A 27,131-nucleotide genomic window follows, 5' to 3' on the forward strand; every position below is an offset into this window, starting at 1 on the left:
ATTATCTTGAGCTGAAGGCACTTGAGAAACAGCAAACGTAGGAAGAGACTTTCTCTGAATTCCCCTTATCTGCCTAAAGACAGATTCTCCAATAGGAACTCATGTTCATAAATCCCTTCCCTGGGAATCTTATCAACCAGGGAAGATTGATTTGTCACAGGTGGACTTATTATCACAGGAGAGAAGACTAGGGGACACCACATCCAGACAAACTTTGTCACAGTCCCTCATCTCTTCCATCTCTTCTTCTAAGGGACCATTCATCTTTCCTAAAAATAATTAATTCTCCTCTAAGAGGCCTACATCCTTTCCACTTCCCTTGTTAAGGTGGTATAGAAACTCTCAAATCTCACTACCTTTTTGCGTATTCACTTTTTTCCTGCATTGCCTCCATGCACAAAGTAAAAGTTTATGCATCTGTATACATTTTCTCCTGTCAATCTTTCTGTTGCCAGTTTATTTCATAGACGCGGCTACTGAATGTAGGAGGGGAGAGGAAATCCCCCAATATGCTTCTTTTAAGGTTTCCCAGTCTCAGTAACTCGCACCCACAAACCACCCAATTGCTCAAGGCCAAAACCCGGGAGCTGTCTTAATTCCCTACTTTACCTCTCCACTAAAATCCAGTTCCTTACCTCCAGAATACATCCTGAGTCTCGTACTTTCTCATCATCTGCAACTTCTCCCGTCTAATAAACCCATGTTGCCTCTCATCAGAATTCTGATAAGAACTATTTCAACAGTTCCCTCAAATACATGAGATTTTGGTCTCTTTTGTATTCAAAGCACTTTAGTCTTTAGTCAAAGCACTTTGTCTTTAGCTCACCTTGCCCTGTATTATATTTATGATGCAATGCCTTATTCTTCTGTACCAATTCCTGTCTCCCCTTAAATGGTGCATTCCTTGAAAGCTTTGACTGTATTTATCTTTATAATCCTTTCACTTTCTGGGGCAGTGCCTTGGATCTAATAAGTGCTCACTAAATTTACTGTTGGACCTATAGTATCAACCATCTAATAGCCTACTGAATAATTTGGAATGTGAAAAAAATCTAGCCTACTAGCTGATACCCAAGATATACATTTAGGTAAATTAGTAGTAACAGTGCCATGCTGAGCCATATTGGAACCTGAAGCAAAAGGAAAACTAAATCAGTAATACTGATCCTTTCTTTATTAAACATTTTGATTTTTTGTTCATCATGGATTCTTCTCATTAATTTTGTGTTTTTTTAAATATTGAATTAAAATATTTATCTTTATTTTTGTCACTTCACCTAGTCTCAGCCCTGCCTTTATAAAACAATAGTGTGATTTGAGCATCTAATAACAACCTAGATTTCATATTGACCTAGCCCTCACACCATCCTAATAGATACCTGTATTATTATCTCCATTTTGCAGACAAGCGAACGTAAGCACAGAGACATTAAGTGATTTGGCCAAGGTCACCAACTAGAAAGTGGTAGAAATGGAACAGAAAAGTCATTAGTAGAAATAAGTAAAGTGGAAGGGAAATATTATATGATATCACTTATATGTGGGATCTAAAGATAATACAAAGGAATCTATACACGAAAAAGGAACAGACTCACAGACACAGAAAACAAACTATGATTACCAAAGGGGAAAGAGAGGGAAGAGGGAGTTTGGGATTAACAGATATAAATTATTATACATAAAATAGATAAGCAACAAGGATTTACTGTATAGCACAGGGAATTATATTCACTATCTTGTAATAACCTATAATGGAAAAATAATCAGAAAAAAGTATATATAACTGAATCACTTTCTGTACCCCTGAAACTAACACAATATTCTAAGTCAATTATACTTCAATTTTTAAAAAGACACTTCATTAAGCAAAAAAAAAAGACAAAGTTGAAAGTTGAATAATTTTTACTGACTTAACCCAACTTGGGTAGGGCAGGCCAATTTTTAAAAACCTGATTTTTAAGAACCTTGATTTTTATTAATTCAAAGCCATTCATTAATTCACTCAACAAATATTCAACTGCCATTGAGGTAGTATTAGTTGGACATGTTAGTGTCCAATCTGATTCTCCTCTTAAAAAATGATTCTCCCTTTTTTCACCACTTTAGAGTGATTTTTTCAGACAAAAGTTGGGAGTGATTGTCATTCTAACTATGTCTCAATTAACGGTTAGTTCAAGCAGGCTGCAGTACTTATTTATCATGAGCAGCAAGCATTTAAACCCATCCTCTGTTCACCTGCCATGATGATCATAGCATGTGTGGAAAACACAGATTCCTGTGCCTTATTTCAACCTACTAAGTGAGAATCTCTGTCTTCCCAACAATGTTTAAAGAGCTGGGCTTGGGGTCTATAGGACCCCATAGGTTGAAACCCAGCTCACCCATTGATTAGCTATGGAGCTCTTGGCAAAGAACTTAGTCTTTATTTATTTGTTTAGCTTCAATATCTTCATAAGTTAAGTGGGAATAAAAACACCTACCACTCAAGATTTTGGTGAGGGTTAAATTAGAATGAAGATCTAATTATAATGGCATTTATAATAACAGCTTACAAATACTGAGTACTCACAAAGTGTAAAGTACCGTGCAACTGCTGTACCTACATTATCTTATTAATTTATTTTAAGCACTTATTAGAGTAATCACTACATAGTAAGTCCTCAACTGATAAGAGCTATGGCTTGAAGTAGACACTCAGAACCCTTAACAGTAGGTGGGGAGCCAGTCACAAAGACAAGATTTAAGTCCAGAGTCTGAGAATAATGGATAACCTGGAAGAAGTCATCTAGCCTGGTGGTCCCCAAAGCCAGTCCACAACATCAGGATCATCTGGGTGAGCTCATTAAAATACACTGCATCACCCTGGTCCTCAAACCTCTAACTCAGTACCTCTTGGAGGATCTGGAAGTCACTACTATTTAAAAAGTGCAAGTGATTTTGAATCAAAGCCAAGATTTAAAACAACTGATTAACTTGAGCTTCAGTTTTCTTAAGATTCATGAGGTTAGGGAGTAAGTCATTTTGTTTCCCTTCCCTTTTCTTCTAATGCCTAGGTCAGTGCTGCCATATAGAAGACACTCACAAATATTTTTGATTAGATGAACATAAATGGGTCTAGCAAATCCTGCTCTGTCTACTTCATAGGGGCTTTATGAGAATTGTTTGTAAAGCCTCATTTGATCATGCATCTGAAAAACAGAAGATGTTATACAAAACTATAACTCTATAGATGTAGTCATTAATTTATGTTAGTGTGCTTTTTCTCACTCTTTAATCATAAATCTCTTGGTTTTGAGATATCCACCGTTAATTATATTGAGCTTCTAAAATTGAATTACAGCAAGATTGCAGATCAAATAATTTTTACTTAAATAATTTTTTATTCAGAATTAAAATGCTATAGAATGGCCCAAAAGTTCACATGCATTTATGCATGTTAGTTTCCATACACAAGTTCAACTCTGTCAACTATTCACATCCTCATTCATCAATATTAGTTTTAGACCTGTCTTATACCACATCTGGTATCTATACCTACCACCAATTTAGTACAGTCTGTTTCAGGCAACCCTTACCACATTCTGCCACAACAGCTGAACCTTGATTTAAAACACCCAGAAGTGCTATTCTATCTCCTTCCAGTTGCCTATCACTAAGCTATTTTGAAATGCAGACATCCTTTGGGAGAGTCTTGAAGGTCTCCAAGCTCAGGCTTATGGAAAATGAAGAGAATTAAACACAATTTCTTCAGCAGGAGGAAAAGGAATGCATTTCCCAGGTAAAGGACCCAGAAGAGGAAACTCTCTTGAGAGTCAGAAAGGAAATTATACGCTGATAATTGGAACTCAATGTAACCACAGTTTATATTCAAGTCAGACTTGAATTCTTCATTTTCCCCATGTGTTTCACGTATAGTGGCAAGTCGTCTTCAACACAGAATGGAAGGACGAGGTGAACGTCTGACCATCTTGAAATGTTTGCTTTCAGAATTCTACAGAGCTAACAGACCATCCTGAAACAAGACTTGCATAGTTTAGCCCCCCTCACTGCCAACCTATTTCACTGAAAGTTCATTTCAGTGCTGCCTCACTGGTGGGAATAAAATAAGCTTCAACAGAAAAAAAAAGGTAGAAAAAGATGGTTAAATCCATTACTAGCCCAGAACGCTATTCTGGGATGTGTGGGGACTTACATTCATGGACACAAAAATGAACATTTCAAATCTGGAACCAGCACAAACCCCAAGGAGGCAAGAAAAAGGGGAGCAGGAGTTTTCTCCTACCTTCGGTGGTTCCAGTCTCCATAGTGCCTTTCACTTGGCTGAAGCACCATAGTGTGTCCCGGGTGAACGCCCCAATTCCTGCAAGGTACACAGGGAGACACTTTGGGTTAGGTAAGGGCTCCCTGTTGTCCTTAAAAGGCCAATAAGGAAAGAAACACAGAGTGTAATCTATGCACTTCTAAAAGGAGACTTGCACACCAGGTATCATCTTGGGGAGAGGAGACCCTAGTGGGTCCTGGGAGGATGCCCGGTCTGCAAGTATGGCGTCCTGCTGCAAATCCCTGCTCTGGCTCCTCCATACGACCTTGCCAGGACCAGTCTGAGCTGGAGCAATCGGAGTTGTCCCTTCTTGGCCCCTGGCAGCATCCTGGAGCAGTGACAGCAGGCCTGCAGGGTGTGACTGCCCCTTTTCATGGGAACACTAAGGCTTGCCATTGTTTTCCTTCTGTGATGGTGGAGGGAGAAAGAGGCAGTTTGTCAGAGGGGAGAGAGGAAAAGAAAGGCAACTTAGTTATTTTTTTTTTTTTAACTGGTTTCACAGCTTGCATGGCTGAACGGCCAGTAAGGGGTCAGACACTCAGAGAACTTCCATCTCTCTTGTTCCCTTCTTGACTGCTTGCCAGAGTCAGAGCTGACTGGAGAGTAGAGGAAAGCAAAAAAACACTGGCGATGCGGAGTGCGCGTTCTGGCCAACACAGGGCTGGGGAGTCAGTTCTGACAAACGTGGCCTGTTTTGTTCCATGGACATTTCTGTTTCAAATTTGAATTGGACCTTTGGTAGGGTTACATTTTCTGGCTTACTATGACTTCCAGTTTCCAAACATATACGTATCCAATACTAATGCATATACTAATATATATATATATATAATTTACACATTTATCAATATACATATATTCAAGTCAAAAAGGCACTTTTCAGAACATTTTTGGAGGGCAGTAGTGACAGTTTACTTCTCAACAGCATGGCTGTTCCCTTCAATTCTACTAGATTTTACAATTAAGGGGAACACCGCATCGTCAAATTTTGGAAAAGACTATCCATTTAAGAATGATTATATTAGCAGAAAAAAAAGTCAAATATCAAAACCAAATTGACCTTTTGAAAACACACACAGAACTAAGCAGCCACCCTCACTGTCCACGACAGATTTTTCCCGAACTCCTGCATGGAAACACTCATTCACTCAAGCCGCTTGAGGGTAGAATTGTTCCCCATCTGCTTTTCTCACTGTTGCTGATGGCGCGTTGGATGGAAGCAGCACAGGGTCATCATTCAGAGCCTACACTTTGCAGTCAGAGGGGGTTTGTATTTAGTTTTGCTCTGACCTGACACAAGTTCCCAAACATGATGAGTCTGTGTTTTCCCTGTTTAAAAGTGGCAATAATAATGATAGTACCCATCTCTCAGAGCTGTAGACTTTGAAGGCACTGAGCATAAACAACTTAATAAAGAATATTATTATTGGCAAAGGGTCTAAAATGTTCAATAGTTTAAAAAATAAAGAAGAAGAAGAACATTAGCTGAGCAAATTTCAGCTAGTTGCTATGAAGTAGGCACTGCGCTAAATACTTTAAACGAATTATCCCATTCTCACACAAATCTGTGAGGAGGATACCATTAGAACCCCATTTTACAGGTGAAGAAACTGAGAGCTAGGAAGTTTTCATAACTCATCTGAGGTGATATCTAGGACGTGGAAGAGCTGGGATTTCCACCCAGCCTGTCTGAATTCCATATTCCTACTCTGCCAAAGTCAGCCTGCCCATGAAATCCCAATATTCCCAGTGTGCCAAGGTCAGCCTGCCCATCTAACAGTTGAAGCCCGTAGGCCCAGAGAGGTTGCACAGCTTGAACTAGAGTCTTGTTTGGAAGGCTGAGCTGGAATACAGTTTCAGATGTCAGTTATTAAAGTACTTGTGTCTCCTCTAAGACTATACAGGGCTATAAGTTCCCAATAAAATTAGCATCTGGGAGGGAAGAAGAAAGGCATTTGCAGCATTTATTAGTGCATAGAAAGGCCACACGCACAGTCCTATTGCTGAATCTTTCTTGTACTTCTAGCTCTGGCCTTGGATTTCAGCATTAGGCATTCTTTGATAAATTCTTACTCTTCCTTGTGAGTCATCACTGGCCCTCTCTAAACTGCCAATTCTGCTGTTGAATCTGGGACTGCATCTGTCTCTTAGGGAATACCAGCTACAGAGGAAGTACTTCCTGATTTTTGTCCTAGTACATTTCCTATGTCAGTAGTTTTGATTCTAGGTGTAGACTCTGTACCTATTGTCACAAAACATGTGCCTAAAAATAAGCAGACATATACAACTCTGAAACACACACACACACACACACACACACACACACACACACACACACACAGAGGCAGATTTAAATATGGGCCTTTTCACTTGCAGCAACATGGATGGACCTAGAGATTATCATACTAGGCAAAATAAGTTAGAAATAGAAAGACAAATACCATATGATACCATTTATATATGGAATCTAAAATATGACACAAATGAACCTATCTACAAAACAGAAACAGACTCACAGATATAGAGAACAGACTTGTGGTTGCCGGGGGGATTGGGGGAGGGAAGGATTGGGAGTTTGGGATTAGCAGATACAAGCTATTATATATAGGATAGATAAACAACAAGGTCCTACTGTGGAGCACAGGGAACTGTATTCAATATCCTGTGATAAACCATAATGGAAAAGAATATGAAAAAGAATATATATATATAAAACTGAATCTGCTGTACAGCAGAAATTAACACATTATAAATCAACTATACTTCAATAAAATTTTTTAAAAATATGGGCCTTTGTATAGGTATTCATATTGCTTCAGGAAATTTTAGCTTTAGAGGGAAGCTTGCTTATTGTAAATCAACTTGTTTCACACTTGAAAAGACCAAGTCATAGAGAATTACTGATTTGCTGAGAGTCACAGAGCAAGGGATCATGCGACCAACTCAATGTCAGTGACATTTCCAACCATCACCCATAGATATGGTTGCCTAGGCCCGTGAGCTCAGTTGATTAGTATGACAGGTCAAGGTAGCCAATGTTATTGACAGTTTTCTCATCCAGGGCAGTTTTGGACCCAGTTTCCATCTTCCACCAAGATCATTGCCAAATGATGGCATTAGTGATGTAAAGAGAGTTTGGATCATGCCATCTCTATCCTAGAAGAGCTAGACAGCGGCTGAAAACACAAATGCCTTGATCAGTTAGGATGAGAAAGGCTGGCTAGCTGTAAGATACTCAGTAGAGTTGATACATGACCTGAGTTGATACATGACCTCAGAAATGGTGGGGATGGTGGGGCCTGGAGGACCCAGGCCATGTATAAAGGGGGCAACAGCTACTCAGCTCCAGCTGAAAGCTGCCATGGAGGATTTCAGTCCAGTGTTATTAGATTGGCTGGGTTTTGTTTATTTTTCAGAAGAAGCCAGAAATCTGGATCATTACATGAAAACATAAAATTTTTAAATGTCAATCAATTCAAATTTGAATACCGTGTATGTGGCTGACCCAACATAGGGCAGACACACCACATCTGCACACTGAATGTGATATCTGTATCACCAATTTGCAAACCTCTGGCAAGAATATTTGAGCTGAATGACACCTTCGATAATACCTAGTCCAATTCTTTCCATTTGATAGATTAGGAAGCAAGGCCCCAAGAGGGGAGACAACGCACAACACAGTAAAATTACTTTTGTTGCAGACCTATGACTCTACGATGACAATTTTATTTCTGATACCAGATTTTCTTTTACCATCAGGCTACCTCTCATGGTCACGGTTTGGTAATATACCTGTCTGGATTTAATGAAGGTTCTTTAGGGAAGTGTATTTAATTGCTAAAGAGGATGACTGGGAGAATGAAGTTGACAAAGGTGAGAAAGGAAAATGCATTTCTCTTAAATTGCATACCTTGACCATGACCCTAAACCTTGGTACCAAATGACACGCCAGTTGCTATGGTAACATTGTCAATAAGCAACATTCTCTACTAGATCCAACAGCTAAACATCCCAGAAGATGCTCATTCCCCTCTCCTTACAGCTATGGCTCAGGAGGGTACTGAGTCCCAGTTACTGGAAGGCCAGGCAGTCAGCCCACTGACGGCACACACCTGTCTTCTTTCTAGGATCACATAATAGCCGATTTCTGAATTTGATGAGCACTTGGAGACATTTGGTCTAATCGCCTCATTTAAAATCAGAGGACTGGGGTCCAGCGGGGGCAAAGCCACGCAGTGAGTTAACAGCAGAGTTGGAGCCAGATCCCACAGCTCCGACGCCCAGCACTGGCTCTTCTTCTTGCACTGCCCCAGCAGGGCCCTTCAGAGTCGAAGCCAGCATTTGTCCTGCCTTTCTGTGCCAACTCGGCTGGGGAATACAATGAACAGAGGGTGTGACATGCAGCAAATAAAGCTCCTTATTGATTGGGAGGCCACTGTAAAGAGTTGTTTTCATGGGCTTGGCATGAGCAGCCTGCTTCTTTCTGCAGAGAGAGAGACAGAGACAGAGACAAGAGAGGGAGATGATCCTTGCCCAGAGAAATTTTCCCTGAGAAGAATCTAATTTGAAATTGGCTCTGAGACAGGCTGCAGACGCGTAGTCAACTACATAGAAAGAGCCTACAATTGTGCAATTCTCTCTGAGTGTGTTGTCATGAGGAGACCATGATGACTTAAGAAAAGCTCACAGTATGAATGGATATCTCGCTAACACACCAGCCACAACTTGGTGTAAAAATCTTTCTAACTAGGATGCCTGATCTCAAGAGGAGAGACTCTGCTGCTTCAGAGACAGTTAAAAATAAAGAAAGAGGGGCTTCCCTGGTGATGCAGTGGTTAAGAATCTGCCTGCCAATGCAGGGGACACGGGTTCAAGACCTGGTCTGGGAGGATCCCACATGCCGTGGAACAACTAAGCCCGTGCGCCACAACTGCTGAGCCTGCGCTCTGGAGCCCGCGAGCCACAACTGCTGAGCCCACGTGCCACAGCTACTGAAGCCCGTGCGCCTAGAACCCATGCTCTCAACAAGAGACGCCACCGCAATTGGAAGCCCACGCACCGCAACGAAGAGTAGTCCTGGCTCGCCGCAACTGGAGAAATCCTGCGTGCAGCAACGAAGACCCAACACAGTCAAAAATAAATAAATAAAATAAATAAAATTTTTTAATGTGTTTAAAAATTTTTTTTAATAAAATAAAGTAAAAAAAGAATGTGTATATGTATATAACTGAGTCACTTTGCTGTACAGCAGAAATTAACCCAACATTATAAATCATCTACACTTCAATAAAAAAATAAGGGGACTCCAAACTTAAACTAATAGAAGAGAGGCTTTTATTTTTTACTTGATACCTCAACACCTTATATATGGCTCCGTTTCAGCAACTGCTGCTGTGTTTAGTAAAGATAGGTCACTTCTATATCCCCAAATTGCCAGTGAGCTCGTAAAGGGCAGGAACATGGAAACAGGAACAGTGAAGGTAAATACGTCAGGTTTTTAAATCAAATTTTCCTTTGCATCAGATTGAATAAACCATTAGCGATATCACACTGAAACCATCATTGGATTGATATTGCTGAGTTTAATTCACTGCATGATTTCAATTGACAATCAAGCAAATTGTTAATTGGCTAAACTGACTGTCAAAACAGTCCATCTGATGGGAGAAAGGGCAAGGGGGTGGAAGAGAGAGGCTATATTGACTGATTACTAAGAAAGCAGAATCTAGAGGGACTCAAGGTGATTGGATGAGTGAGGAAGGGAAGAGGCGAAGAAATCTCGGGCTATTGGTGAGACAGTGGAACCACTCATTTTTTATTGTTCTTTTGATCCTACATCCCAAGAATTTACTTGCTGAACAAAGGAAAAAAGCTTTTATACTCTCAAAGAAGTAATAATGCTGCAATGTGCCTGACTGGAAATCTCACTCCATTTTACTAATCAAAGGAAATGGAGGTGCCTAACATCCTTGAGAAGATGGATGTAAATATCTGTGTGTTAGATATTGAGAAAATGAGAAGACAGTTACTCTTCCCCAGTGTATCCTAGCATGTCATTTGGGAATAGGATTAAAAAGTAGCATAGATCAAAGCATTTTTTGCTCAACTTCTCCCTATACACGACTATTATTTTGTAATCATTTTTCTAATATGATTTATCATAAGGCCTTAATAGATGGTTATTGTAGTCCTTTCTACACTCTCTTTTAAAAAATCTTTTGGAGGTATACTTGACTTTTAATCAATTGGACATATTTAGAATACACAATTTGATAAGTTTTGACATGTTATATACCACACTTTCAAACATCACTCCTATCAATACAATAAACACAGCCAACACCCCCAGAATATTTCTTCTGCATCTTTGTAATCATTCTTTCCAGCTCTTGCTTCCTACATCTCCCTCAACCCCCCATCTCAGGTACCTCTGATTGGCTCACTGTTACTATTCATGCCTTTGTATTTTCTATAATTTTATATAAATGCTACCCTATGATATATACTATTTTTTTCTGACTTCCTTCACTCAGCATAATTATTTTGAGATTAATCTACATCTTTGTGTGTGTTAATAGTTCATTCCTTTTTATTGCTGACTAGCATTCCCTTATATGGATATGCTATAATTTGTTGATCCATTACCTGAGTTTGGGTTGTTTCCAATTTTTTGTCATTACAAATAAAGCTGCTAGAAACATTCATGTACAAGTATTTGCATATGCTTTTATTTCTCTTGGGTAAATACCTAGGAATGGAATAGTTGAGTATTATCGTTAAGTGTATTTTTAAAATTGTAAGAAATGCCAATCTAAAGTGATCTTTTTCTAAAATGATTGTTATCACCGACACGTCTGAGAGGTCCAGTTCTTCCACAGCCTCACCAGCCCACTGTATAGGCAGATGTTTTATTGTTAGCCATTCTACTGGGAATATAGCAGTATACTGTGTTTTAAATGTGCACTTTCCTAAGTAAGTATCATTTCTGGTGCTTTGTCGCTATCTATATGTCTTACTTTTCTTGCCTTGTTCCATTGGCTAAAACCTCCTGTAAAAATTTTAACAAAAGCAGTGCAATTAGATATGCTTGTCTTGTTCCTAAACTTAAAGGGGAAGTCTTTCAGCTTTTCACCGTTAAGTATATTAACTGGTGATTTTTCATAGATGGGTTTACCAGGTTAAGGAAGTTCCATTCTATTTCTAGTTTGCTGAGAGTTTTTATCAGGAATACTTGTTAAATTTTGTGAAATATTTTTTTCTGCATCTATTGAGGTGATCATATTTTTTCTTTTAATATTTTATTTATCCAGTCAATTATGCTAATTAAATTTTTAATGTTAAGGTAATCTTGCATTTGGTCATGGTGTATTATCTTTCTGTATACTGTTAGATTTTAATTGCTAAAATTTTGTTTATAATTTTTGCATTTATATTCATGAGAGAAATTAGTATCAGGGACTGCTGACCTCACAGAATAAGTTGGGAATTATTCACCCCTCTTCAATTTTCTGGAAGAGTTTGTGTGTAATTGGTACTATTTCTTCCTTAAATTTGTGGAAGAATTCATCAGTAAGCCATCTGGCCTGGAAGGAGGGAGAGAGGGAGGGAGGGAGGGAGGGAGGAAGGAAGAAGAAAGAAGGAAAAGAAATCCACTAGGCTATGTGTACATTCCACATGTCTTTGCCCTCAGGCACTATCAGAATTTTTTGCCTGCTTATGTTTCCATCCAATGAAGTTCCTGGATTCCCACCATGGCATCCCATCATCCCTGTGGCCTGAAATGTGTTTATCCTCCATACCACTCCCTCAGACCATGTTTTCTGCAAAAGGCAGTGTTAACCAGAGAAACCCATTGTTCTAAGCCATGAGTTACTATTTTATCATTTATAACTAATAGCATCATAAGAGATTCTTTAACAAGTTCTTACAGGATTCCTGAGAGTAGAAATTTAAGTCACCATAGAAGACCATTTCTAGACACAATGAATACTTTTTTTCTTATCATATCACATCATTCAGGTGCCCGGGATCTTTACTCACATAAAACTAACTTTGAAATGACATACAAAATCAAAACAATTTTATGGTATAGTTCTAGCTTCTAACAAGATTATCGTTTCCATATCAAACCCCAGCTTCTGCAGCAGACTCTATCTCCTCAGATAGTTATTCTCTCTTTCATATTATCTCTTTACTTCATACTTATGGTAAATGATGTGTCAGAAACTCCTGGTTGCCTATGCAATATCCATCCCTTCCTTATATCTTAATAACAGATTCTTGATTTTGTTCATTGCTACACATTGTCCTGTTTGAAAAACAAACAAACAAGCACGCTTGGAATCATAGACTCCCTTGCATCTAGGGACAGCCATGTGACTCATATCTGCCTCTCCTAGGTGTATCTGGAAGCATTTTTTGTCTCATGATACAGATGCCACCTTTCCCGCATTTACCATTGCTCCCCTTTGTCCTTTCTGCAATAGTATGTGATGACAGGAGCTATTGTAGCCTTCTGGTATTCCAAAGAAAAAGGACCACAGAGACCTTGACCCTGATATATTTAAGCCACTGAACCAACACAACAATGGTCTGCCTCTGGCTTTTCAGGGCAGAAAAAAAAAACCAGCTTAATTTGTCGAAGCCACTCTTTATTCAGTTACAGCTGAATCCAATGCCCATACACAAATGGAGAAAGAGGATGTTATTATCTCTGCATAATTACATAGTCATTTGTATTTCTTCCACAAAAAAAACAGTCATTTTTAGATATTAAGAGGTACGTCAGTTTAGAACAATACATTTTACTCATCTTCCGGCTGACGACGTTCAACCTTTAGCCAAAATGTATCAAAGCACAGATAGCACTACATTATAATTCTTTATTTACATATCTGTTTATAGACTCTGAATTCTTTAAGGGCAAGACCTATGTCTTATTTATCCTTTCACCTTTAAAACCTAAAATATCTCTTGGCACCTGTTAAAAGGTCAGGGAGTGTTTCATTGAATTAGACTAGAAGGAGAAGAAGCTCTTTAATCCCACGGTGGAAGCTGTGGCCACAGGATTAAAAACTAGTGTTCGGATACATGATAGGACAGGCAAGAAGAAGGGAGCCAGGATATAGGGCCAGCTCTTCGTCATTAAACCAGTGTCTCACTCCCTATAATACAGAGAACACTGTGTGGTTTCACAAGGACAAAAGTGCCTTCTAGCATCCTGAAAAAAAAAAAAAACTGGCAAAAAAGAAGCCCTGATAGATGCTTTAACAAATACTCCTCTATTTTCAGCCTTTTCTGCCTGTAATTACTTTTCACCAAAGACAACAATCATATTAAAAAATAGCTCTCCTACTTGCTGCACTTAAAATGGATGGTGAATTATAAAGCACAAGTGGCAAAACGCCAAACAATGACCTGCTTATTTAATTTTATTTTCTCCTATATGGATTATTCACTCATCAATTGCCTTGGAACTGAGAGGTATGGTTTTCTCTGGCCCATGGGGTCTGAGACCACCAGGAACCAGCACCAACTCAAATTCACTTTCTTCTCAGGCCTGTCCATGAAGGTTAGACAAGTTACTAAGGCATGAAACACCCAACTCCTGAGTCATTCACAACCGAAGTTGCCTAAGTGTGAGGTTACACTTCTGCCTGAAGGCTTGCGAGATCATCTTTGGGATGGGTATTGTTGTGATAGAAAGGACAGAGAAGATGCAACTCCGTGGGAATGGGCAATTTTGACATTGTAAATTATTTGTAATTTTATATTATTGGAAGCCATTCTCTTCAAAGCCACAGGCCTATAATCCTGAGAAAGGTCACTCAGTGTGGAAACTGGAGTATTTTGAATAAAACAGGAAAGGCAGGGTTGAAAAGACCATTTGTCCTGCAAGTTGGGGGAATGGCTTTACAATAAGGAATTTTAAATGAAGTTTGAATTTGCAACCATTCATTTGAACAGGCATGCCTAGACCACCTGATAAATAATACATTTGTATTGTGCTTATGAAATATGCAAATGGAGTCCAATTTGCAAATAAATGCTTTGAAGAATATTTTAAAACTTCGAGGTTACCTAATCCTAGGAGTCTCTGTATTCATATTTGTGAGGTTTTTGTCTTACTTTGTGACAGTTGCTATAAATTCAATTAAACTGTATGGCAAATTAAGTTTGGGTGGTGGTTGTTTTCTTTCTTGCTGAAGGAAGAAAATGATCAAGAGGTTAGCAAGATGGGAAGCAACCAGCACGTTTGCAAATAGGGAAATCAAACAATGTCACATCAAAATAAGAAGGAAGGAAATTCAGCCAGCTAAGCAGGTACAGCCGGATTTGTTATCCTTGTCCTTCGCCCCCTTTGTCCACATGCTTTCCTTGCTATGGAAAAAAGTAGAAGCAATTAGAATCCACAAAGTTAGAAGCTAAAAAATTCTCTGACAGCAAATGGAAACGGAACGCAAAAACTCAGAATCTGCAGGCACGAAAAATACTGCAAGGGATGGTCATTTAAAATGTGTTCCAGGATCATAGAACAGCCCCTGACAGCCACCCAGAGCATAGTAAGTAATCACGCCCAACATTGGCCTCTTGTAAACCGAAGGTTCAGAATTGTGGCCGATGTATATATCCACAGACATAACACCTAGTAGGAACATGCATACGGAAATGCATGAACAAGATGCTGAATTCCCCTTACAAATTAGATGTGTTCTCCAGCCCTCGAGCTTACTATCTGTTGAGGTTTTGTTGTATGCTGGGCACCGAGAGAAGCAGGACTCAAAGAGTCCTCCCAACAGCCCCATAGGTTAAGTGATTATAAGCAAAGAAATTAAAGCACAGAGAGGTTAAGGGGCTTATCCAAGATCGTATGGCTAAGAGTGGCAAAGCTGAATCGAAAGTCGGGCCTCCCTGCTCATCATATCTCCATCAGGTGCCTCTGTTGTAAAAGGCAGATGGAACTTCTGCGACCTAAATTCTTTCCGACGCATATGAGGGAAGCTTCCTGGTTAACAGGAACCTCAAGGTACCTTTGGTAAATGGAGCATCCATTAGTAATGGTCAGTTAGTAAATTCAGATGTTTCTTAAAATTCTACACACATGCCAAGTACAATAGGTGACAGTCAAGAGTCGCATGAAAGAGGAAATGCTGTGGTTTGCTTTTGATGATCTGAATTTTCTCCCTCTCATGCTTCTTTTAGGTCACACAATTCTCCCACACGGGAAGACCTCTTTGGCTGGAGCCCAAGATGTTGGACTGAGTTTCTCCCGAAACAATCAGGTGCGGGGAGAGCCCCCAAAATGACTAGACACGTGTGGCTCACCTGCTGACCTAACCCCATTGAACTAGACTCTGGACCATCATCATTAGGGAGAGGAGTTGCCGAGGGAACTGCAGCTCTGTGGGGCATAAGCTACTCAGCCTCTTGTAGTTGTGTGCAAAAAAAGATGTGTGATTAATAAGCAATAGGAAGGACAATTACAATGGCGGGAGAGATGAAGTGAGCTGAATGTCATTGGAATTGGGCCACTTCCCCATGCTTTAGGGCTGGTGGGATGCTGTTTCTTATTACATCTAATAAATTGCTCAACAAATATTTATTGAAGGCCAACTATGTCCAAGTTTGTGGGGATATGGAAAATAAGGCTGCTGTTCTCATGAAACATACTCTAGGAGATGGGAAGATAGACAAACAATGAAATAAATAGACACATGATTTATTAAGTAGTGATACGTTCTATGAAGCACAAAGAAGCTGGTTAAGGGGCTTATAAAGCTACAGGGGACACTAGTTTATATAAGAAGATCAGATAAATCCCCTCTGACAAAGTGACATTTGAACATAGACCAAAATACATTAAGTGAGCCAGGCAGCTAGGAGAGGTCATTCCAGGGAGAGGGAACAGCCTTTGCAAAATCCCTAGAGTTAGTAAGTGCTCTGTGTTCAGGGAACCCTAAGGAAACTAGTGTGGCCACAGAAGGGGTGGGAGAGGAGCAGAAGGTAACAGGGACAGAGAGGATATGTTGGCAGGCAGGTTGTGTAGGGCTTAACACTGAGGACACTGCAAGGACTTTTACCTTATACTCTAAATGAAATGAGAAGTCACTGGAGAACCTGACTTCTATACAGAAAGAAACAAGAGTAAAAACAAATAAAAAAAGAAGAATCAGGTTAGGAGGCTGATGCAATAACCAAGTAAGAAATAGACCAGAGTGGGAGCAGTATAGGTAGGTAGTCAGGAGTGTTGGATGCTGGCTATGCAAGAAAGACAGTTATGAAGGGTGATGCCAAGATGCACGTGGCCTAAGTGACTGGGAAAATCGAATCACCATGAACGGAAATGGGGAGGAGTAGGCTGGGAGGTGTTGCCAATGTTATGCTCAGATGCCCATTAGATATTAAGTAGACATTATGTACCATCATCACCTTCCTTCGCTATGACTCCTTACTCTGTGCCAAAGCTATCTTATTTAATAGGATGTGTAAATTGGATTGACATCCATCTTCTCCCCTGGAGTGTAGTCCCCTGAGAGCAGTGACTATGTCTAACTCTCTCCACTGTATACCTAGCACCCAGCACAGCACCTGACTTGTAGTTAGCACTTGGTAACTAGTGAACAGGTGAATGAATAAAAATGTGAAGGGGTGATTCCTCCCAACGATTCCCTGTGGTAGGAAGTGGGGCAACTGCATCTCTGCTTCCTCAGCCTGCCTGGACCAGGTCAGAGAACCGAACTGCACCAGTGGAATGACCTGCATAGAGGCCACTGGAGCCAGCATCTGCTCTTTCCCTTTGGTTCAGGTCATACCTTTGCTTTAATTCAAGGGTATCAAATGCTGATGTTATTTTATTATTACAAAATTTAGGAGAATTCAAAGAAAATATATTTATGCCTTATATGTGGAATCTTTAAAAAAAAAGATACAAATGAACTTATTTACAAAACAGAAATAGACTCACAAACATAGAAAATAAACTTATGGTGACCAAAGGGGGAAGGGGGGGGCGGAGGGATAAATTATGAGTTTAGGATTAACTGATACACACTACTATATATAAAATAGACAACCAACAAGGACCTACTGTATAGCACAAGGAACTATATTAAATATCTTGTAATAACCTATAACAGAAAAGAATCTAAAAAAGAATATATAACTGAATCACTTTGCTAAAACTAACATAACATTGTAAATCAACTATATTTCAATAAAAACTTTTAAAAATATACGTATTTACACAATAAATATTGTAGATTTATTTTCTTGATCTTAAATGGCTCTATGGCTGCCTAATTTTAAATTTCCCATCCATGTTAATTGGAAAATTTATTCTAGGATTCCTCTGTGGTCTCACCCAACCCACCAGAACATCCTACTCACACAGTTTGTACCTCCAACATCACACTCTGAAACTCTCATCCTCATGTTAGTTTTACCTTCAGTCAGAGCATGTTGTAGCCTACACTTGAGCACCAGAGAGACCCTATGACACACTCCTCAAGGCACAAGCTGATCTTCGTGCTTAAAATTCCACCACTAAGAGGCATTTCTCTGCATTGACTTTTCCTTTCATGAACCCTTCAATAAGATGGGTCAAGAAATGAAGTCGTTATTTTCTATCAACATTTTAACAGAGTAGAATGATCTCTATGTGACTTGCCGCATCTGGCCGGGGATGGGTCCCATAAGAGCATTTAAGACAGAAATTTGGAGAGATCTTACCATTTCCGCAATTGGCAGCTCGGTCAACATAAGATTCAGGTATTAGGCAGCAAAGAGTGTGAGTGCTGGTGTTTTAAAAAGCCTCCATCCTGCTATACAGAGGCAAAGGCATAGGAGTAAAGCCATATCTGTGGTAGACACGTTGGCCAACCATGGTCAAACTTTATCTGAGAAAAAAATGTTTCTATAGTCAAATAAGTTAGGGACATTCTGCTTATCATTTTCCTGTCCTGGATATTTACAATGTGCATTAGCAGGTTAGATGATGGGAGAAGTCTTAGGTTTTAGAAATCTGTTTAACCATCTTTCATATAGCGTTTCTACAAACATACTTAAATTTGTTGCTCAACGTTTTTAGAAATAGCATTTTCAGTTTATAAAAGAGCTCATTTGCTTTACCTGGAAGTTGATTGTAAGAAAGGAAGCTGCCTAACATACTGAAGAGCAGTGTCTTTTTTTTTTTTTTTTTTTTTCTTTTTGCGGTGCGCGGGCCTCTCACTGTTGCGGCCTCCCCCGTTGCGGAACACAGGCTCTGGGCGCGCAGGCTCAGCGGCCATGGCTCACAGGCCTAGCCACTCCGCGGCATGTGGGATCCTTCCGGACAGGGGCACGAACCCGTGTCCCCTGCATCGGCAGGCAGACTCTCAATCACTGCGTCACCAGGGAAGCCCCTGAAGAGCAGTCTTTGACTGCATTGAGGGACCCTGGTTCGAATTTTCCACTGACCTATTTACTGGCTTTGTGGCCTCAGTGAGTTACTTAACCTCTCTGTGCCTTTGTAAATTGAAAATCTAATACCTTTTTACTTCTAAGCATTTTCTTTCTTTTTTATTTATTTTTTAAAATTTTATTATAGTTGATTTACAATGTTGTATTAGTTTCAGGTGTACAGCACAGTGATTCAGTTATACATATACATGTATTCATTTTTTTTGAGATTCTTTTCCCATATGGGTTATTACAGAATATCTAAGCATATTATTTCCAGTGCGTGTAAAATATCTTGATGCAGAATAAAGAGTAGCCATGCTTTTATAATCTGGGCTTATTTTTGCCCTCTCCAGAACTCTAGTTCCACCTCTGTTTAGCACCCCTGGTTTAGAGTAGCCAGGACCAGTGGCTAAGAGCAAGGGTTTTGGATTAAAATTCAGTTCAAATCCTGACTCTGCTATTTACTAGCTGTGTGGTGTTGGGTAGGTTACTCGACCTCTCTGGGCCTCAGTTTCTTTATTTGTGAAATAGAGCTGCTAGAAGGATCAAAATAATAAAGTATATTTTACACTATTTATAGAGTGCCCAGCCAAGGGCCTAGCTCAGAGTAAATGGCACAGTAAATAGCTGTTACAAGGGTTCTGGTTGCTGTTTCCTGTCTCCACACTTTTCACTTCTGGCTTGACTATGATCTCTCCTTAACCCCATCACTAAGAGCGTTCAATCCTGGTAGCTGACACTCCTGACAATGGGGTCTTCCAAATCGTACCCCATCCCCCTTCCCAAACTGTTGCTTCCTCCCTGGGGGCAACTGGTGCTTATAATTTACTTCTGGATCCCTGGCCCAGCTGCAGGGAAGGAGAACAGACAATGATTTCTCTTCCCACAGCCTCCCACGTATTAGTTTTCTCTGCATGTCTGACGTTTGACTTCTAAGTCCCCTCGGGCTGTGATTACTCAGACAAAGTGAAGTGGACAGATGGAACAATTATTTGGAAAGCTCAGCCAATGGAAAACAAAACAAAAAGACAAGCAAAGAAAACCCTACGCTCAGCCTTGCAGTTGAGGGGAAAGAGTTTATTGGTTTAAATTATTCTTATTGTCTGCTGGCATTGATTGCATTTTCCAGGTAATTGCTCAGCGCTCCCATTAGTCTGCCCACGCAGAGAAACAATACCTTCTTAGATATTGGCACTACAGGTAGCCTTCTGCAGCAGGAAGAGATGTGTTTGGGCAAATCTGGTCTATAGAGAAAATTTTTGTTAGCTGACTCCAATTAGTTCATTGACTTTCATGATAAACACGAGAGGTGTGGTAGGAGTGGGGGGAAAAGGGTCTCTGGATAGGATAAGAAAAACCACTTTAAAATAAAGTATACTTGTCATGTATTTGAAAATTTTCTGAGAAAACCCTAATTAATGTTTTATAGGTATTGAGCCCAACAGACTAGGTTCAATTCCTGGCTCTGCCGTACTCTTGTGGTGCATGTGACTTGTATATGTATATGTGTATACATATACAAGTATACTTGTATACTTGTATATGTATATGTATATGTATATGTGACATGTATAAATTCCTTAGTTTCTGAGTCTCAGTTTTCTGGTCTCCCCCGTGGAGATAATGAGAGTGCTCACTCATATAGTGATGAGGACACCAAAGAGTAATGTATATAGAGGTTATCATACTATGGGAAGTAAGACATAGAAAGACAAATATGATATGAGATCACATATGTGGAATCTAAAAAAATGATACCAATGAACTTATTTACAAGCAGAAATAGACTTACAGACATAGAAAACAAATTTATGGTGACCAAAGGCAAAAGGGCAGTGGGGGGAGGGATTAATGGGGGATTTGGGATTAACATATACACACTACTATATATAAAATAAACAAGGACCTACTGTATAGCACAGGGAACTGTACTCAATATCTTGTAATGACCTATAATTCAAAAGAATCTGAAAAAGAATATATATATATTATATATATAAAATATATAATACATGTTATATATATAAAATATATATATTATATATATATATAAAAAACAACAGAATCACTTTGCTGTATACCTGAAACATTGTAAACCAACTACACTTCAATTTAAAAAAAAAAAAGAGCCTTGTGCCTGCCACGTAGTAAATTCCCAATAAATGGTGATTTATTATGTTATAATACATGAATTTTTTAATGATTATTAACATATAGACATGTTTCTGGTTATAAAAGCTGGAACGCCTCGAACTCCAGATGATGGCAGCTCAGGACCTCATGTGCTGGGGGTTTCGAGCTCTCATTTTTCTGATTCAATCCACAGACTTCTTCAATTTCAAAATTTCTGCTGCATATTTCTGTTCACTGAGAGGTACCTCTATACCTCTAAATACCAATACAGCTACATACAGGAGACTATCACATAGCGTTTGGAGTCCATTACACACAAATACGGTGAGAATCTGGTTCAATCCCAACACAACAGGGAGTGTAGGGTGCTGGGGAGGCTACAAGCCCCAGTTAGATTTTTAAGGTGGAAATAGCTGTCTGGGCAGGAGAGCAGGGAGCCTGCATTGCCCTCTCCTGGATGCCAACCTGCCTGAGTTCGGGGGGACATAATGCATAACCCAAGGTCATGCAAACTGTGCTTCAGATTTTCTGCTCTTCTAGAACAGAAATCAAAGGCAAACTTGGACGGCGCTGAGTCTAAAATGTTCTCGTCTGTGTCATGGGGTCAGCCAAAGAGGTCAATGACCTTTCCTGAACAGTAATAAAAAATATTAATAATAGCTACCACATACTGAGTACTTAATATATCAGGCACCATTCTGGATGTCTTACAGGAATTGCCTCATTTAATTGTCTTATTTAATTCCTACACCCATCCTCCAAAAGGGGAATCATTATCAAGCTGTCAGCGTTCTCCAGAGAAATAGAATCGATAGGATATATAGAGATATAGATAAGAGGAGATATATTATAGGGAGTGGCTCACATAGTTATGGAAGCCAAGAAGTCTCACAATTTGCCGTTTGCAAGGGGGAAACTCAGGAAAGTTGGTGCTGTAATTCACTCAGAAGGTCTGAGAATCAAGGGACCAAGTGGGTAAGTATCGGTATGAATCTGAAAGCCCAAAGACCAGGGGTGTTGATGTCTGAGGGTAGGAGAAGATGGATGTCTCAGTTCAAGCAGAGAAAGCAACTTGGGCCTTCCTCTGCCTTTTCTTTCTACATAGGCCCTCAGCAGACTAGATGATGCCTACCACATTGGGAAGGGTGATCTTCCTTACTCAGTCCACTGGTTCAAATGCTACTCTCTTCCAGGACCACCCTGACAGACACACTAAGAAATAATGTTCACCAGCCAACCGGGCATTCCCCTTAGTCCAGTCAAGTTGACACATAAAATTAACCATCATGTAAGCCTGTTGGGAGCCAAGAAGTTTTCGCCATTAGAAGATGGCCGACACCCTGCTTCTCTTCCTGATTTATGAGATAGAAGTTCGCGCCTAAAATGAAAGCCCGCGCACGCAGCACCAATGATGATTAGCCAAGTACTTCCCTCATTCTGAATCCCGCCCCCCTTTCTCTGCAGTGTATAAATACAGCTACCGCAGCAATAAAAGTTTGAGGCTTGATCAGGATTTTGTCTTGCCTCCATTCTTTCGCGTCTCCTGCCCTTCCCCCTTTTTTCAACCCCCACAGGTTCCTCCTCGGACTCACAAGGATTTGTCCTGCTGGTCGGGACTCCCGGGGACGCCCGGGGCCGTACACAATTGGCGCCCAACGTGGGGCTCGAGGAACGGATCCTGACGGAGGTAGCACGCTTACGAACGCCTGGCCAGGCACCCACTGAGCCGCCGCGAGACTTACTCGAAAGTGCAGCTTGATTAGGTCCCCGGAGGACTGGCCGCCCTTCGGCAGTCGTGACCTGAAGATAAGGTAAGCGGAGCTATAAATATGGGACAGGAATTGAGTTCCCATGAACTCTTTCTTCAGGGGATCGAGGATTCCCTCAAGATGCGGAAGATTAAGGCTAGAAAAAAAAGATTTGGGTGAATTTTTTATGTTCTTGTCTGATGTTTGCCCATGGTTCCCACAGGAAGGGACAATAGATAAAAAATGCTGGAATCGTGTAGGAAATTGTTTAAATGATTATTATCAAACCTTTGGGCCTTCTAAAGTGCCTGTGACTGCATTTTCGTATTGGAATTTAATTAGGGAGATTCTCATGGGTCATTTTTTTGACCCCGATGTCCAAAAGGTTGTAGAGACCGGGGAAACAATTCTTAAAGCAGCCTCTCGTCTCCATTCAGCTTGTCCATCCGTTACCATTGATATGGGTTCAAATGAAGAGTTCCCAAAAATTCCAGAAACCGGTCATCATTATCCCACAGATGATAAAGTTATCCCAAAGATTTATCCTTCCCTTACTGCTATTAAGGGTGATCCCAATGATGACCAGCTTTCCCCCCAAGATCAGGAAACTCTCGATGAGCAGGCTGCTCGTTATCATCGCAATGATGATCCCTGGGGATTCCCCCTTTTGAAGCCTCCACCATCTTATAATACTCCTCATCAGATGCCTGCCTTTAGCGCCCCTGCTCCCATTGCCCCCCTGATTGATCCCCTTCGACAGGCTAAGATGGCCTTAACCCAGGAAATTTCCTCTTTGAGAGATGTTTTACAACAAAAACGGGAACGCTTGGATCTCCTAAAGGAGCTTAAGGCCCTTGAGGTGGAGCTTACTTCTTTTAATGTCTCGAACGGTCCCAATAAACCCCCGCTTCGACAAAAACCAGGATCCATTAAGTTAGCCTTCCCTGTTACTCGCAGTCAAAATTTACCCACTCAAGGTGAAATTCAAGCTGAAGATAGTGAGGAAGGGGAAGAGGAAGAGGGAGAAGAATCTCCTGAACCTGATGAGGGGACCAGATATTCATAATTCTTCTGGGGGCGGCCCTTTTGAACATAAATATCGCCGCCTCAATTTAAAACATATAAAAGATTTAAAATCTGCTGTCAATAATTATGGGCCCACAGCCCCTTATACATTGGCAATCTTGGAGGGATTAAGCGATCGCTGGCTGACCCCAAATGATTGGCTTACCCTGGCTCGGGCCACCCTTTCTGGGGGAGATTTTGTTTTATGGCGCACTGAATTTGCAGAAAATTGTAGAGAAACTGCCCAAAGAAATGCTGAAAACAGAACTTCCCGATCATGGACCCGAGATAAATTACTTGGCCGTCCCCCCTATGAATCCAATGAGTCTCAGGCTGCTTTTCCCCCTGGTTTGTTGGCTCAAATACAACATGCTGGCCTTAAGGCCTGGCGCCGTCTTCCGCCTAAGGGTTCGCCCACAACTTCCTTGGCAAAAATTCGCCAGGGACCAGAAGAGCCTTATTGTGAGTTTATTAGCCGCCTCACGGACGCCGCCGAGCGTGTAGTGGGTGATAGTGAAACTGATAATGCCTTTGTTAAACATTTAGCTTATGAAAATGCCAATCCGGCCTGCCAAGCTGCCCTTCGGGCTCATCGTGGTGGTAGCCTGGCTGATTACATTAAGTTGTGCTCCGGAATTGGTCCCTCCCATTCTGTTGGTCTTGCAATTGGAGCTGCTCTAAAAGATTTTATTAAAGATACATCCGTCCTAGATAAACAACAAAAAACTTGCTATAATTGCAAACAACCTGGACATTTTGCCCGGGATTGTTCATTACATAGACAAGGACAGTCATTAAAGGCTAACCCACAACAACCCCAATATCAATCCCGGGCTCCTCCCACCACCGTTTGCCCTCGTTGTAAAAGAGGCAAACATTGGTCTTCAGAATGTTTTTCAAAAACGGATATAAATGGCCAATTGCTCCCCAAAAAACAGGGAAACTTTTCACGGGGCCAGCCCCTGGCCCCTTCCTTGGAACCAAACCAAGGGGCAATTCGGTTTGTTCCTCAAAAATCTGGACAAGTTCCCTGCACCCAGATGTTGGCTCCCTCTGTCGAGCCGCACCCGGAAGCGCAGGATTGGACCTCTGTGCCTCCACCGACTCAATATTAGTCCCAGAACAAGGAGTACAGCCAATTCCCACAGAAGTTTATGGCCCCCTGCCCCCAAATACTTTTGGTTTAATTTTAGGAAGAGGTAGTTCCGCTTTGGCTGGCCTCCAAATTATACCTGGTGTTATTGATAATGATTATTCAGGTCAAATTACCCTTTTGGCATCTGCTTTACAAGGCCCTATATCAATCCCTAAAGGTCAAAGGATAGCACAGTTAGTATTGTTGCCCCTAAATTCTTTAAATAAGAGCCATACTAATTGTCCTAGAGCAGATGCTGCTTTTGGCTCCTCAGATGTTTATTGGGTCCAACAAATTACTCCTGAAAGGCCACTCCTAACCCTGTGGTTAGATGGAAAGAAATTTGAGGGTTTAGTCGATACAGGAGCCGATGCAACAGTTATTTCGGAAAAATATTGGCCCTCCTCTTGGCCTTGTACAGTGTCTATAACTCATTTACAAGGCATAGGACATTCTACCAATCCTAAACGGAGTTCTAAAGTTCTTACATGGATAGATACTGAAGGTAATACTGGACAGGTACAACCTTATATTTTGCCACATATCCCGTTGAATCTTTGGGGACGTGACATCCTGTCACAATTAAAGTTAATCATGGCCAGCCCCAATGAGGTGGTGACCCAACAAATGCTAAACCAAGGGTTTCTACCAGGTTTAGGCTTAGGAAAAAATAATCAGGGTATTACACGACCTATTTCCCTGGCATCTAACATAAATCGCCAGGGCCTAGGCAGTTCGCCTTTTTCTTAGCGGCCATTGACCTTCCTGTGCCCCATGCGGACAAAATACGATGGAAAACTAATGATCCCGTTTGGGTGGACCAATGGCCTCTAACAGAAGAAAAACTTACAGCTGCCACAAAGTTAGTGCAGGAACAATTGGCCGCTGGACATTTAGAAGCCACTACTTCGCCATGGAATACCCCTATATTTGTGATAAAAAAGAGATCTGGCTCATGGCGACTTCTCCAAGATCTTAGGGAAATTAATAAAACAATGTTTACTATGGGAGCTTTACAGCCTGGCTTGCCTTCTCCTATTGCCATTCCAGCTGGCTATTTTAAAATCATTATTGATCTTAAAGATTGCTTTTTTACTATCCCTCTCCATCCTCAGGATAGAGAGCGTTTTGCATTTAGTCTCCCAGTAATTAATTTTAAAGGCCCAATGCCACGTTTTCAATGGAAGGTCCTCCCGCAGGGTATGGCCAATAGCCCCACCTTATGTCAAAAATTTGTTGCACAAGCTGTAGACCCTCTTAGGGCTCGTTGGCCTGGTATCTATATCATTCATTATATGGATGATATTCTTTTGGCTGGAAAATCAACTGATGAACTCCTTAAGTGTTATCAAGATTTAAAAGATAATCTTGCTTCCTCTGGCCTTCAAATTGCTTCAAATAAGGTACAATTAAAAGATCCATACTATTATCTTGGTTTCGAATTAAACAAAAAAAATAATTACCACTCAAAAGATACACATACAAGTATCACATTTGCAAACCCTCAATGATTTTCAAAAATTTTTGGGAGATATTAATTGGCTACGACCGTATCTTAAACTTACTACGGGAGAGTTAAAACCCTTATTCGAAATTTTACAAGGGCCATCAGATCCCTTGTCACCCCGTAGGCTGACTAAGGAGGCTAAAAATTCTCTTCAATTAGTAGAAAAGGCCATTAGATGTCAACAGATTACCTTTTTAGATTATGGTCGTCCCTTTAGTTTGATTATTTGTGCCACTGCACATACACCCACTGGAGTCCTATGGCAAGATCATCCCCTCTTGTGGATACATTTGTCCGTATCTCCTAATAAAGTGCTTAAGACCTACCCTTCCTTAGTAGCACAGGTTCTTACTTTGGGCAGAGGAAAAAGCCGTCAATTTTTTGGCAGAGATCCTGATCATTTGATTCTCCCCTATACCAAAGAAGAGCTTGGTTGGTTATTACAAACTGATGATAAATGGCTTGTTTCCTTATCCTCCTTTCAGGGTAATATTGATAATCATTATCCACCTGATAAGCTCCTTCAGTTTGCTAGAAAACATCTGTTTATATTTCCCAAAATCACTTCTGCTGTTCCTCTGGGAGATGCTGCCCTAGTATTCACTGATGGATCATCATCCGGTGTTGCTGTATTTGTTATAAATAATCAGCCCTATAGGGTACAGTCCCCCTTTTTATCAGCACAACTTGTTGAGCTTTTTGCCATTCTTCAGGTTTTTGAGATGTTACAGAATATCCCCTTTAATTTATATACGGACAGCTCATATATAGCTTTGTCCG

Source organism: Tursiops truncatus, chromosome 3, assembly GCF_011762595.2.
Source record: "Tursiops truncatus isolate mTurTru1 chromosome 3, mTurTru1.mat.Y, whole genome shotgun sequence".
Taxonomy (NCBI): domain Eukaryota; kingdom Metazoa; phylum Chordata; class Mammalia; order Artiodactyla; family Delphinidae; genus Tursiops; species Tursiops truncatus.